At 40.8% G+C, this 15046-nt stretch overlaps 1 long non-coding RNA gene across 1 annotated transcript in view; it reads right to left on the bottom strand.

Annotated features, from left to right (window-relative positions):
- The window catches only part of LOC306833494, a 184498-nt gene that overhangs the window by 154354 nt on the left and 15098 nt on the right, over window positions 1-15046 (bottom strand). The window lies entirely within an intron of this gene.

Genomic DNA, 15046 nt, shown 5'->3' with positions numbered 1-15046 from the left:
TTTCTGTCGTTGTTTTTTTAACCCAACATTTAGCTCAGATAACCAAGACTTACTCAAATGCTAAGGTTTTCCTTGAAGGGTTAATAAAAAAAGGACATTTCCTTGACATTTGTGAATTTCATTTAGAAGACAAACAAGACAACATTATCTACCAATCAAATCAGTTGACAGGCTCATTTAACTAAGCCATGACTTTATAGCTATAACTTTATTATAACTTTATAAGATTGTTGTTTAACAGGGGTCAGATTAGCCCAACGCAAAGTAAAAACATGTGAAAACCTCTTATACACTAACCAGCTGAAACCCCAGACTAGATAAACCTAAAAATATAAAAAGTCAACCTGTTTTTTTGGGTTAAAGGTTTGAATTAGTCCGCTCGGAGGTTCAGATTGAAGAAGTAGGGATTTGTGGGGCTGTCTATGGAGGGCTGAGCATATGAAAGAACTGTCGACCTCCAGGAGAAGAAAAAGAAACTTACAAAGGCTATAGTATCTGCAAGGCCACCCACCTCGCTAAAAAGTTGTCAAAGAAAATTGGGTGGAAATAAACTTTTTGGGGGTTTCAGCTGGAAGCTATGAGTAGTAAAGTTAAACTTACAGCTATCTATACATCTAATAAGAGTTTTGGCCTGTGCATTTATCAATCCTCACCCACCAGCCCTTAATGTCAAGTCAATTTGAATCAAGTTGACTTGACTTGACATTAACTTGATAAATGCACAGGCCAAAAGAGAGTTCTGTAAAAAGTTGACATAATAATAACTTATACTATAACTTTTACCCAAACACATTTCATACTTATCAACTAATGCTCTAACATGTAATCTGCAAAAACATTTGTCTTACCTGAGTCTTTAAGCCTGGAAGAATATACAGATTTGTTATTACCATAGAGACACGTCCAGCAGCATGATTGTTCTCAGGAGATTATGATGATGACAATGATTTCCAATCCATCAACGACAATGATTTCCAGTTGAGGAGGAATACTCTGGTCCACTCACCCTCCCCCCCAGTCTTACTGAGACTGAGGCAGCCTGGCGAGGTGTTTAGCCAGACCGCAGAGCTTCCTCTTTCTGCAAAATACTAGTCAGTCCAATTATTCACATTGTTTTCTGTTTACATAGTCTATGTGATATTTACATATTTACACATTTTAAAAACGTATTCTTTAAAATCAAACTGTTTTTAGAAAAAATGATCTTTTACTCTTAAGAGTTACAAGTTTAATCAAAACGGTTAAATTGTCCTTAAAAAATCATCAATCTGAATTCTTTCATGAGCTGTTTGAGGAAACTGCACAGTAAACAGGGTTGTGGTAACTGTAATAGCTCTGCATGACACCCGAGTGGAGACATTGCTGTGGTCGTGAGATAAAAATGGGGTCCAGGAGGGTACCTTTATCTGTTGTGGCAGCGGTGATCAGTTGAGCATATCCCTTGGACTGAAAGAGCTCCAGAATCGGCTTCTTGGTGTTCGATAGCAGGTTCTCGTTGAAATCGCCACAGACAATGATGGGATGGCAGTCCATGATCTCCAGTGAGTCCAAAAGACACCCCAGGTTTGTCAGAAATGATGCAACGCTGTAGTTGGGAGGTCTGTACACGGCAGCAATCAGTGCCCTCACCGGAGCTTCAACCTTCAAAGCCACAAACTCAAGGTCAGTTACATTATTTATGTACCGTTTTTCATGGGCCTGCAAGTGGTTCTTTACATAAACGGCAACTCCACCACACGCTCTGCTGGCAATTTCTGGCACATTTGCATATGACACGTGTCTGTTGCGTGTGAACATCCTGTAGCCCTCTAAAAGGAGACTGTCTGCAACTGAGGAACCTTGTAGGTGGGTTTCTGTAAGACACAAAACATCAGCAAGACACAGTTCATGATGGCTCTTGATATCATTGACATGACATGGCAATCCTTCTGTGTTGTGGTGAACAATGGTGACAGTGTCATGTCTGCTCAGTGTCTGTTGAATCTGATAAAGTGGCATCACATGGTCCAAGTTGACTTGTCTCATGGCTTCTAAGGCTGCATTGACTTGTTGGTTTGCATAGATTTTATTCTCATCCAAGTCGAGCATGTACAGTCCTGTGAGAGAGGTCACTCTACTGATAGCGACATACGCCATGCCTGGTTCAAAAATGTGTTTCAGCGAAACGACAGCCGATTCCCTGGTCATTCCTTGCACCTTGTGTATTGTACATGCAAAAGCAAGTTTCAAAGGAAACTGTCTACGCACCACTCCTTTTTGTTTCAGACTCTCCTCCGATCTCTCTATGTACACCAGACCATCATCTCCTGCTCTGTTACGATAACTCCTGCCAGCTGTTTCATCATCCATCTTGAGGCCAAGCCTAGTGACATGAGTACAGCCATGTTGTTCAGTGAATACAACTCTGCCTAGTGTAGCAAATGATCCGTTCACCAAACCTTCACAAACTTCTATGTTTCTTGTGAGCATGACTCGAGCACCTTCAGCAACAGTCAGTGTGTCTGGCAAATCATTTCGGCCTCCTTTCGATGGTACACCTTGTCGTGTCATCTGTCCAGTGTGTGGGTCCTTTTTAAAGTCATCTGCATCAATGGTGGTAACATGAGAATGGAGCAGGGACAAAGTTGTAGAGTTGTGTGCGTCTACTTGTTTATTGGTGGCAAAAATGTGCAGGACATCAGTTGGACAAAGTTCTGATCGAGTCACAGTCCGTGACAGCAAAGCTCTGTCTGCTACAGAAAGCTGTTCTGTTTTTCCCTTCACACGGATCCTGTTCAACATCTCTGCAAAGACAACGTCGTCCTTCTGTCGCATGATCTCTGTCAGAGTGATCTTCTCAAAGTTTTCCTGCCACAGGTCAATCTCAGATGGGTCATACACGCAAAGTGGTTTGGGCTGTCGTACTGGTGGTAGCTGATAAAAGTCTCCCACAGTTATAACTGACATGCCTCCGAAGGGTCTGTGATTACCTTTGATCTGTTTCAGTCTCACATCCACGTAGGCAAACAGGGGCTTTGACACCATGGACACCTCGTCAATGACAAGAATTTCCGCATTCAAAAGCTCACATCGGACTGCATCTAGTTGGTTGCCAAGACCTTGAAAGGGTGGTTTAAGGCTTCTGGGCAGCTTGAGGAGAGAGTGCAGTGTTGTACCAGAGATGTTAAAGGCTGCAGTTCCAGTGAAAGCAGTCAACAGCACAGTGGGGTTTGATATGTCATCTTCCTCAGCACGTGTGGGCAGTTTGCACAGTATCTTGGATGCCTCCGAGTAGATGCATTTAATCAGGTGTGATTTACCGGTTCCAGCTCCACCGTTTACATAATAGAAGAACTGCTCTGGGTTTAGTCCACAGACACGTTTTATGCACCAGTCCCTGACAGCATAGAACACACTCGCTTGTTTCCGGTTCAGACTCTGATACATCTGGCGTAACAGTGTGGGATTGATCACAGGGGGCTCTCTTACGGCTCTGACTTCTGTAACAGCATTAGCCTGTCTACTGTAGTCGGGTACATTCTCTTGGACATTTTCACCATCGGCTTCTCTGGCTTCCAGTTCATCAATACACTCCATCCTCACCACTTCAGATTCTGGTGCTAAGTTAGACCACTCATCTATCACGTCTCTGTTTTCTTCATAGTCCTGGATAGCACTCTCAATCTCGTCACTGTTCTTTTCATATCTCTTTTTGTTTCTGTCCACAATGTTTCTTACACACTCAGGACGGGGAGAATATGGCAGCTGAACTATACCACTGTTGTGAAAGGACTCGTACGTGGGTAGAGACACTCTTTTCAGCTCTAGCTCTGATCTGTGAGGAAGATACAGTTTAAGCAACGTGCCATAATACTGCTCAGGATATTTCTCTTTGGATATGCGACGATATCTGATGACTGCTGGTTTATCGGCTTCTCTCCTCTGTACGTGGCCCATCTCATTCAGCAGAGGAACAACATTTTTACCTTTAATCTGTTGTCCATACACAAATCTGCAGCAAGAGCCAAAGTCTGCCATGCACATCTGCTCAAACTCTGGTGTTTCAGGTCTGGCTTTGTATTTGTCTGCGAAAGATGTCATCCACACATTTAAACTCTCTGGAGTTGTGTTGTCAAGGCTGGAGCGTGGGAGACTCATTTTAACTGGGTTGTCATCTGTAGGAATGAACACCACACCACGGGAAGACTTTTTCATGTTAAGTCCAGTGCAACGGGCAACAGCTTCCTGTGCAGAAACCTCTCTCTTTTTGGAATATGCCTGCATGATTTCCCTCATTTCATCACATTCATTGACACAGTCTCCCTTTGAGTTTTCGATGAGTGCTTGCAGATATCGACTCACAGAGTTCTCACTTTTACACATGTATGTGCAGATGTAGTGTATCAGACCGTAATAAGAAAGTATGAACTGTAGGTCCATGTTGGCCGACCACACTTCAAGCAGGTGAGGGTTGTAAGGATTTACCCAGCAGTCCTTTGGATCACGTTGGAGTATGATATTGCTGGTATGGCTCATCATGTGCAGGTGTTGCTCGTATTCATTCATGGTTAAGTCACATCGAGCGAGGACCTCTGCTAAACTCAGGGAGGCAGTTGCAGGCTCATTAAGCAGCTGAATCAGTGGAGCTAGCTTTCTCTTTGCTGTTTCAAGTCTTACTGACCCCTCGTCATCTCCAGGTCTTGTGATCATAGTCTTTCTGCACGGTTGCTTAGGGAAACCAAACCTGCACCCAGATCTTGCACCTTTGAAACAAGTCTTTGAGTGGCTTTTGCTGTGAATTTGCACTTCTGTGACTATCTTGTACAGTTCAGGTTGTGTATTTGGATCAGGTAACTGAGCAGTGATGTATTTGGACACAAACTCGCACACAGTCTGATCACTGTCTTTCTCAAACACAGGAGCACCTTCTACCCATAGTAGGCCATGTATGTGAGGACTTCCTCTGTGTTGGAACTCAAGGCGGTAGAAAAAGTCAAAAACATTGCCCAGGGGTTGTGCAGGGGACAAGATCAAATCTCTGAACAGTGCCTCCACACGTTTATCAAACATGCGCATTGTTGTCACAGGATTGCTCCTCAGAATGTCACACTTGGTGGACCAGTCCAGCTCATCCAAATTCACTTCCTCACCCTGCTGTGCTTTTATGGCTATAATCACCTCAGGCCAACGCATTTCTGCTGCTGAAAACGTGCAAAAGAAGGTAGGGATTCCCAGCTGTCTGATCATAGCAAACAGGTCTTTGGTTGTTTTGTCCCAGTATGCTGGTGTTCCTCTCAGTGGCTGCATGAATCGAATTGCATCTCTGTTCCTCACAAGTTTCTCCACCTCATATTTGTCTCTCAGCATTCTTGAGGTTATTTTACGTCCGTCTCTGGTGAAAGGTTTTCCTTTACGCAGCTGTATTGACATGCTTGAAGTGGCCAAGTATATCTCTGTCACAAACTGGGCAAAGAACAAATAATTTGTGTCTTTGGCAAAGCGATCATCAACACCAAACAGCCTTGCTTTGAAATAACCACTGGGTGTCAGTTTAATAGGTCGGTTTTCATCCAGGGTATTTTGACCAGTTGGAAACTGAACAGGAAAAGCTTTTCCCTCCAAGTTCTTTTCTTTAAAAAAACTGACTGGATTGTTTCCCTCTGCAGGTGCTACAGAATAAATCCCTTCACTGTAACATAATATCTCCTCTGAAACATCACGTGGCTGAAGGCATGATTCAAGAATGATTCCACCACTATTCTCATTTTCTTGTTGTGCCTCGTCATCATCGTCATCATCATCATTCTCCTGTGTTTGATTGTCATCACAAAGCATTGTGTTGTTCTGTTGCTCATTTTCAGGATCATTATCGGCCTCACACATTGCATCGCTCTCAAGTCTGTCAATTTCCATCAGATCCTCTTCATCATAATCATCATCATCCATTGATTCATCATCATCATCATCTGCAAGTGTTGGGTCACATAACTCCTCCTCATCTCTGATGGTGACATCATCATACTCTGGGTGAATCTGTTTTAGTTTATTCAGAGCTTGCACTAACTTAGACCAGGTTACAGTCTGGAACAGCTGATGACCTTTGTAACACAAACGTCTTTTCAGTTTCACTCTCAACACCTGAGACTCGCTTCTCAATCTGGGCAAAGCATTCACTGTTTCTTGAACCTCAGACGGGACACACACTACATTACCATGTATAGCTCTCTGCTGACCTTTAGGAAGAGGAATGATTTTTGCAAAAGCTATGCACTTTGCTATGAGATGTCTCTCCAGAATGTTGAGGTCACACAGCTCTGTCGGTATGTCATCCAACCACAAGTTATTTGCGACAGCAAGTTTTGGCATGGCTCCACTTTTCAGGTAATCATGGCAGGTGTGACAAATCCACTCCGTCTTTCTTTCAACAGGCACTTTGCATTGATTATTCCTGCAGTCATCGTCACATATGTGAACATATTTTCCTGTGAGGCAGGCTGCAACAACATTTAGATTCTTTACAAAGTTTGACCTCTTGCATGGTTTTACTTGGTTTGGAAATGAGGCTTTGTGACACACAGTGCACACGAACGTTGGACCAGCTTTTATGTGAGACTTGAAAATAGCCATGGCCTCCTTGATCAAAGCATTGTCACTCTCTCTGTCATGGTTTTGTCTAGTCATCTGTCTGTATTTTCTTTTTATTTTCAGGGCACATCTCATGTTATGCATGGTCCTAAATGCAAGATTGTTCTTATGCCTGTCTTTCATAATTTTCCTCATGATATGTCTGTGTTTGAGACGGAAGGCTTCATTATGGGCATAACGTTGAGTCATATAAGATCGTTGCCTCAGCCTGAAATCACTATTGTCTCTATATCTCACAGTGATATTTTGTTTTTTCTTCAGTCTAAATTCAGGATCGACAGCATATCTCACAGTGATATTTTGTTTTTTCTTCAGTCGAAATTCAGGATCGACAGCATATCTCACAGTGATATTTTGTTTTTTCTTCAGTCGAAATTCAGGATCAACAGCATACCTACTCTTAATAAACTTTTTTTTCATTTGCCTGAATTCAATATTCTCCCTGTATCTTGTTGTAAATGTTTGTCTTTTCTTCTGTTGTATTTCAGGTTTGTTTCTGTATTGGTTGGTAACATATTCTCGTTTTCTTTTAGTGAATTCTTCATCAGAACGTTTCTCAGCTGAATAAGATTTTTTCTTCGCCCTATATGATTCATCTGAAGCATATTTTTCTCTCTCTCTTCTCTTTTGATTTTCCTTTCTTTGTGATACATTTTTCGATCGCAATAGTCTCCTCCTGTATCTTTCTCTTCGCTGCTTGTTCATTTTTGACAGTTTGATGTCATGTAAGACATTATCAGCGGCAAAAGACTTTACCAAAGGAACAGTTAAGTTTGGTTCACTCTGAGGACAAACTTGTGAGTTGAGTTCAGTAACTGGTTCTTGTTCAGTTGGAGTATCAGGGACCATGATACAGACCTGTGGTTGTCTCTCAGATGACACAGAAGTTTTTTCAGTTGAGATTCCCGTTAATGAGTTATTGGAAACATCATTTACTGTGATGGAATCATGGCTGCTTTGGATCAGTGGTTCTGGTTCCGTGTCCATGTCAGCAAACACTTCATGTACAGTGTGTTCAGGAAGATCAGCGTTTGTAACACTTGCAGTTGATTTGTCATGAGGGGCATCATCGAGCAGAGTGGTTGATTCTGTGTGAGCTGTGGGCTGAATATCTGTAGCTGGGATGGCGTTACTCAGGTCGATGTTCACATCGTGAAATCCAACAGGCTTTAACTCGTAGTTGGAGGATGCTGCTGTGTCCAACATCTTGTGATACTTGATGAGCCTGTCAATCATATCACTCAGACATGTGAATGTTACCATCACTGCTGTACCAGGAGTTGGTGTACGCTGGTTTAGAGGCAAACCTTTGGCTGTCCTAGCATGTGGATCAAAGAAACCGTATCTGCCTGACCTTGTTCTGAATACTGCAATGCATAAGGAAGTCATCAACAGCAACGCATACTGCACATCTGATAACAAGCAGGACAATCCAGCCTCGAGATCAAGGAAGTAATCAACTGCTCCAGCAGGAGGATCTCCAAATGAGCCATACCTGGAAAGTTGTAACATGTCCACAATGAGTGTGCCATGGCGTGCAGGAACACAGTCAGGAAGTTCATCCGTGGTCAAATGAATGTGGTTAGGAACCCTTTTTCTAACCTGTGCGTACATGACATCACCTTTGTCCAAAACAAGGTCCAGGTCTGCTCTGGTGAAGTTTTCATTCTCGTTCAGAAAAGCAAGAAATGTGAGCGAGTTACAGGTACATTGCTTATTTCTGGTTCTAGAGCTGTATTTAAGAGAAGCCTGGCTTCTGGATGCACTGACACTTTGTTCATCACCTCCAGAGTTTACACTGTCTGCATGAGTTGGGCCTGCTACAAACGTGTCCTGTCTCTTTAAATGATCTGCATAAGATACCTGGGTGGAGTCAGGCTGAACAGTTTGACCTGTGCTGCTGATCTGCTGAGACGGAGAAGGGCCTGCAGTATGTGGATCAGAGTGACTGTCTCTCTTCACAAAGCCTGCTTGAGATACCTGTGCTACATGTTGCTCATCACTTGGACCTACTTTGTTCTGCAAAGACTGACCTGGATCACGTACTCTCTTCACCATGTCTGCATAAGATACCTGTGGTACACATGATGACATTTGACCATGTTGTTTCTTACTCTCAGGATCAGGTGCTGTGGCTCTCTTTACCTCCTCACTGCTCTGAGAAACTGTTACACACTTAACATCACCTGACTTCTGTCTGCGGAGGCTTTGGGCTTGAGCTCTCTTATTCTTCCTTGGCATTGTGCTGCTTTAACTGTTTATGTGTTAGCTGGTAATATGATACTCTAATAAAGTAACTTTTCAAAGAGTTGGTGGCTGAATGATGATTTTATGAGCAAGAGGAGAGGTAGCTGAACGCGTTGATGTAATTTTTATGTCTGGGATCCAAGAAATGTTGGAACTACAGCGATGTAAAAACGTAGTCAATTTTTCTTTCATCTGACATTTTTCGTTTCTTTTAACATTATCGCAGATGGAGAGTTTTTTGGACCACCTGCCGCTTTGAAGCTCACAGTGTCCAAACCGTAGCTCCGTTTGTCCTGAAATCTTAATGTGAGCGAGAGGACAAGTTTTCCTACGTTTTGAGGATAAATTTAGTCATGTGGTGTGAAAATTGTGGTCGCTAGAGCAATTTGTTCGGGAGATTTTGAAATAATCTCACAACTCTGCCGCACTCTCGCGATGATGTCACGCACTCTAGCTCTGAACATTCCACCACATAGACACCCATTCAAAAACGGGGAAGACAGCAAAAAACATCACAAAACAGTTGGAGGTATAGTTTAAAAAGTATAAAAGATAGCAAAACAATGTAAATGTAGCAAAAGCAGCAGAAGAACGTGTGAACGTTTTAAAGTAAAAATGAAGTCTCTACGTGGAACACAGCAAAAGTTATAAGGCTGAGAAAAAGGTGGAACAGTGGAAAAAAATCCCATTCATTTCAATGGGGAAAAAAATTGTGAAAATTTGTGGAAAAAGTGAAATAACTTAAAAAGTAAAAGTAGTAAAAACGTGAAAAGATATAGCACACCTGTCCAGAAGAAGCAGAACAGTATGAAAGTTGAACGGTGAAAGTAGCACAAACGGTTGAAGAGTAGAAGCGAAGTAAAAAACGCACGGAAGTAGAATAATAATAACTAGAAAATTTGCATTTCCCTGCGGAAAATGCGTGTGAATGCTTCCTGCTGAAATGTTGCGGAAACACTGCTGAATGAAGAAAAATCAGCAGAAAAAGAGGAAAATTTGCAGAAGATGAAGAAAAAGTGGAACAAGTAGAAGAAGAGGAAATAGCAGAAGAAAAGTGGAAGAAGAGGAAATAGCAGAAGAAAAGTGGAAGAAGAGGAAATAGCAGAAGAAAAGTGGAAGAAGAAAAACAGTAGTAAAAGGAGAAAATGAAGTAGAAGAAAGTGAAAGTATCTGTACAAGAACAAGAAATAGTGATAGAAGAAAATGTAGTAAAAGAAGTGGAAGCAGAAAACGAAGTAAAAGCAGAAGAACAAGCAGTAGAAGAAGAGGAAATAGCAGAAAAACAGTAGTAAAAGGAGAAAAGGAAGTGAAAGTATCTGTACAAGAACAAGAAATAGTGATAAAAGAAAATGTAGTAAAAGTAGGAATAGTAAAAGTAGAACAAGTAAAATAAGAAAGCAAAAGTGTCTGTACAAGAACAAGAAATAGTGATAGAATAAGAACATGTAGTAAAAGAAGTGGAAGCAGAAAAAGAAGTAAAAGCAGAAGAACAAGCAGTAGAAGAAGAGGAAATAGCAGAAAAACAGTAGTAAAAGGAGAAAAGGAAGTGAAAGTATCTGTACAAGAACAGGACACATCGGACATGCTGCTCGCAGGAGCTGGGGATCGATCCCTCAACCTTCTGATTGAAGGGCGACGACTCTACCAACTGAGCCACAGCCGCCAAACATGAAATAAAGCATTTACAGTATAAAGTTCAATGCATGTGTGTGCGTGTGTGGAGGGGAGGGTGTTTGTGTGTGTAAGTGCAATCAAGAGCAACTGCATTCAGCTGGCAGCTTCGACTAGGAAAATGGGGGAACATCTCCCTATTCAGTGCTCATTTTAAGGGGTTAAATTAAGAGTTGGTGGCTGAATGATGATTTTATGAGCAAGAGGAGAGTTAGCTGAACGCGTTGATGTAATTTGTATGTCTGGGATCCAAGAAATGTTGGAACTACAGCGATGTAAAAACGTAGTCAATTTTTCTTTCATCTGACATTTTTCGTTTCTTTTAACATTATCGCAGATGGAGAGTTTTTTGGACCACCTGCCGCTTTGAAGCTCACAGTGTCCAAACCGTAGCTCCGTTTGTCCTGAAATCTTAATGTGAGCGAGAGGACAAGTTTTCCTACGTTTTGAGGATAAATTTAGTCATGTGGTGTGAAAATTGTGGTCGCTAGAGCAATTTGTTCGGGAGATTTTGAAATAATCTCACAACTCTGCCGCACTCTCGCGATGATGTCACGCACTCTAGCTCTGAACATTCCACCACATAGACACCCATTCAAAAACGGGGAAGACAGCAAAAAACATCACAAAACAGTTGGAGGTATAGTTTAAAAAGTATAAAAGATAGCAAAACAATGTAAATGTAGCAAAAGCAGCAGAAGAACGTGTGAACGTTTTAAAGTAAAAATGAAGTCTCTACGTGGAACACAGCAAAAGTTATAAGGCTGAGAAAAAGGTGGAACAGTGGAAAAAAATCCCATTCATTTCAATGGGGAAAAAAATTGTAAAAATTTGTGGAAAAAGTGAAATAACTTAAAAAGTAAAAGTAGTAAAAACGTGAAAAGATATAGCACACCTGTCCAGAAGAAGCAGAACAGTATGAAAGTTGAACGGTGAAAGTAGCACAAACGGTTGAAGAGTAGAAGCGAAGTAAAAAACGCACGGAAGTAGAATAATAATAATAATAAAGAACTGGATAACAATAGTGTGAATGCTTGAGCATTCACACTAACTAGAAAATTTGCATTTCCCTGCGGAAAATGCGTGTGAATGCTTCCTGCTGAAATGTTGCGGAAACACTGCTGAATGAAGAAAAATCAGCAGAAAAAGAGGAAAATTAGCAGAAGATGAAGAAAAAGTGGAACAAGTAGAAGAAGAGGAAATAGCAGAAGAAAAGTGGAAGAAGAGGAAATAGCAGAAGAAAAGTGGAAGAAGAAAAACAGTAGTAAAAGGAGAAAATGAAGTAGAAGAAAGTGAAAGTATCTGTGCAAGAACAAGAAATAGTGATAGAAGAAAATGTAGGAAAAGAAGTGGAAGCAGAAAAAGAAGTAAAAGCAAAAGAACAAGCAGTAGAAGAAGAGGAAATAGCAGAAAAACAGTAGTAAAAGGAAGTGAAAGTATCTGTACAAGAACAAGAAATAGTGATAGAAGAAAATTTAGTAAAAGTAGGAATAGTAAAAGTAGAACAAGAAGAAGAAGAAAGCAAAAGTGTCTGTACAAGAACAAGAAATAGTGATAGAATAAGAACATGTAGTAAAAGAAGTGGAAGCAGAAAAAGAAGTAAAAGCAGAAGAACAAGCAGTAGAAAAAGAGGAAATAGCAGAAAAACAGTAGTAAAAGGAGAAAAGGAAGTGAAAGTATCTGTACAAGAACAAGAAATAGTGATAAAAGAAAATGTAGTAAAAGTAGGAATAGTAAAAGTAGAACAAGTAAAAGAAGAAAGCAAAAGTGTCTATACAAGAACAAGAAATAGTGATAGAATAAGAACATGTAGTAAAAGAAGTGGAAGCAGAAAAAGAAGTAAAAGCAGAAGAACAAGCAGTAGAAGAAGAGGAAATAGCAGAAAAACAGTAGTAAAAGGAGAAAAGGAAGTGAAAGTATCTGTACAAGAACAGGACACATTGGACATGTTGCTCGCAGGAGCTTGGGATCGATCCCTCAACCTTCTGATTGAAGGGCGACGACTCTACCAACTGAGCCACAGCCGCAAAACATGAAATAAAGCATTTACAGTATAAACTTCAATGCATGTGTGTGCGTGTGTGGAGGGGAGGGTGTTTGTGTGTGTAAGTGCAATCAAGAGCAACTGCATTCAGCTGGCAGCTTCGACTAGGAAAATGGGGGAACATCTCCCAATTCAGTGCTCATTTTAAGGGGTCAAATTAAGAGTTGGTGGCTGAATGATGATTTTATGAGCAAGAGGAGAGTTAGCTGAACGCGTTGATGTAATTTTTATGTCTGGGATCCAAGAAATGTCGGAACTACAGCGATGTAAAAACTTTGTCAAGAGAGATCAGTTTCCAGATGAATCGGTGAATCTTAACATTATCGCAGATGGAGAGTTTTTTGGACCACCTGCCGCTTTGAAGCTCACTGTGTCCAAACCGTAGCTCCGTTTGTCCTGAAATCTTAATGTGAGCGAGAGGACAAGTTTTCCTACGTTTTGAGGGTAAATTTAGTCATGTGGTGTGAAAATTGTGGTCGCTAGAGCAATTTGTTCGGGAGATTTTGAAATAATCTCACAACTCTGCCGCACTCTCGCGATGATGTCACGCACTCTAGCTCTGAACATTCCACCACATAGACACCCATTCAAAAACGGGGAAGACAGCAAAAAACATCACAAAACAGTTGGAAGTATAGTTTAAAAAGTATAAAAGATAGCAAAACAATGTAAAAGTAGTATAAGTAGTGGAGAAACGTGTGAACGTTTTAAAGTAAAAATGAAGTCTCTACGTGGAACACAGCAAAAGTTATAAGGCTGAGAAAAAGGTTGAAAAGTGGAAAAAAATCCCATTCATTTCAATGGGGAAAAAAATTGTGAAAATTTGTGGAAAAAGTGAAATAACTTAAAAAGTAAAAGTAGTAAAAACGTGAAAAGATATAGCACACCTGTCCAGAACAAGCAGAACAGTATGATAGTTGAACGGTGAAAGTAGCACAAACGGTTGAAGAGTAGAAGCGAAGTAAAAAACGCACGGAAGTAGAATAATAATAATAACTAGAAAAATTGCATTTCCCTGCGGAAAATGCGTGTGAATGCTTCACATGCATTCACACGCCAAGAAAAAGCTGAACAGTATGATAGTTGAACGGTGAAAGTAGCACAAACTGTTGAAGATTAGTGTCGTTCGCAGGAGCTGGGGATCGAACACTCAACCTTGTGAGTGAGGGGCGACAACTCTACCAACTGAGCTAAAGCTGAAGCAGATGAAACAGCAGAAAAAGTACAAGATGAAGAAGAAGAGCTTGAAAAGCTGAAACGTTTCCCATTCATTTGAATGGGGCAGAATTTGGTGGAAAAAGTGAAATAACTTAAAAAGTAAAAGTGGTACAAACGTGAAAAGTCATAGCACACATGAGCAGAAAAAGCTGAACAGAATGATAGTTGAACAGTGAAAGTAGCACAAACGGCTGAAAGGGTAGTGTTGCTCGGAGGAACCGGGGATTGAACACTCAACCTTCTGAGTGAAGGGTGACAACTCTACCAACTGAGCCACAGCCGAAGCAGATGAAATAGCAGGAAAAATACCATAACCAGAAGAAGAGGTGGAAAAGTTGAAACGTTTCCCATTCATTTGAATGGGGCAGAATTTGGTGGAAAAAGTGAAATAACTTCAAAAGTAAAAGTGGTACAAACGTGAAAAGTCATAGCACACATGAGCAGAAAAAGCTGAACAGTATGATAGTTGAACGGTGAAAGTAGCACAAACTGTTGAAGATTTGTGTTGTTCGCAGGAGCTGGGGATCGAACTCTCATCCTTCTGAGTGAAAGGCGAAGAGTCACAAACGGAGCCACAGCCAAAGCTGAAGATACAGCAGAAAAAAAACAATAAGCAGAAGAAGAGGTTGAATAGTTGAAACGTTTCCCATTCATTTGAATGGGGCAGAATTTGGTGGAAAAAGTGAAATAACTTAAAAAGTAAAAGTGGTACAAACGTGAAAAGTCATAGCACACATGAGCAGAAAAAGCTGAACAGTATGATAGTTGAATGGTGAACGTAACACAAATGTTTGAAGAGTAGTTTTAATCGCAGGAGCTGGGGATCGAACACTCAACCTTCTGAGTGAAACATTTCCCATTCATTTCTATGGGGCAGAATTTTGTGGAAAAAGTGAAATAACTTAAAAAGTAAAAGTGGTACAAACGTGAAAAGTCATAGCACACTTGAGCAGAAAAAGCTGAACAGTATGATAGTTGAACAGTGAAAGTAGGACAAACGGTTGAAGAGTAGAAGCGAAGCACGGAAGTGGAATAATAATAATAATAATAATAATAATAATAATAAAGATTTGGATATCAATAGTGTGAATGCTGTGAAGCATTCACACTAATAAAGAACTGGATAACAATAGTGTGAATGCTTGAGCATTCACACTAATAACTAGAAAATTTGCATTTCCCTGCGGAAAATGCGTGTGAATGCTTCCTGCTGAAATGTTGCGGAAACACTGTTGAATGAAG

This window comes from Symphodus melops (assembly GCF_947650265.1).
Source record: "Symphodus melops genome assembly, chromosome: 13".
NCBI lineage: Eukaryota > Metazoa > Chordata > Actinopteri > Labriformes > Labridae > Symphodus > Symphodus melops.
This window is presented reverse-complemented; position numbering and strand designations above follow the sequence as displayed.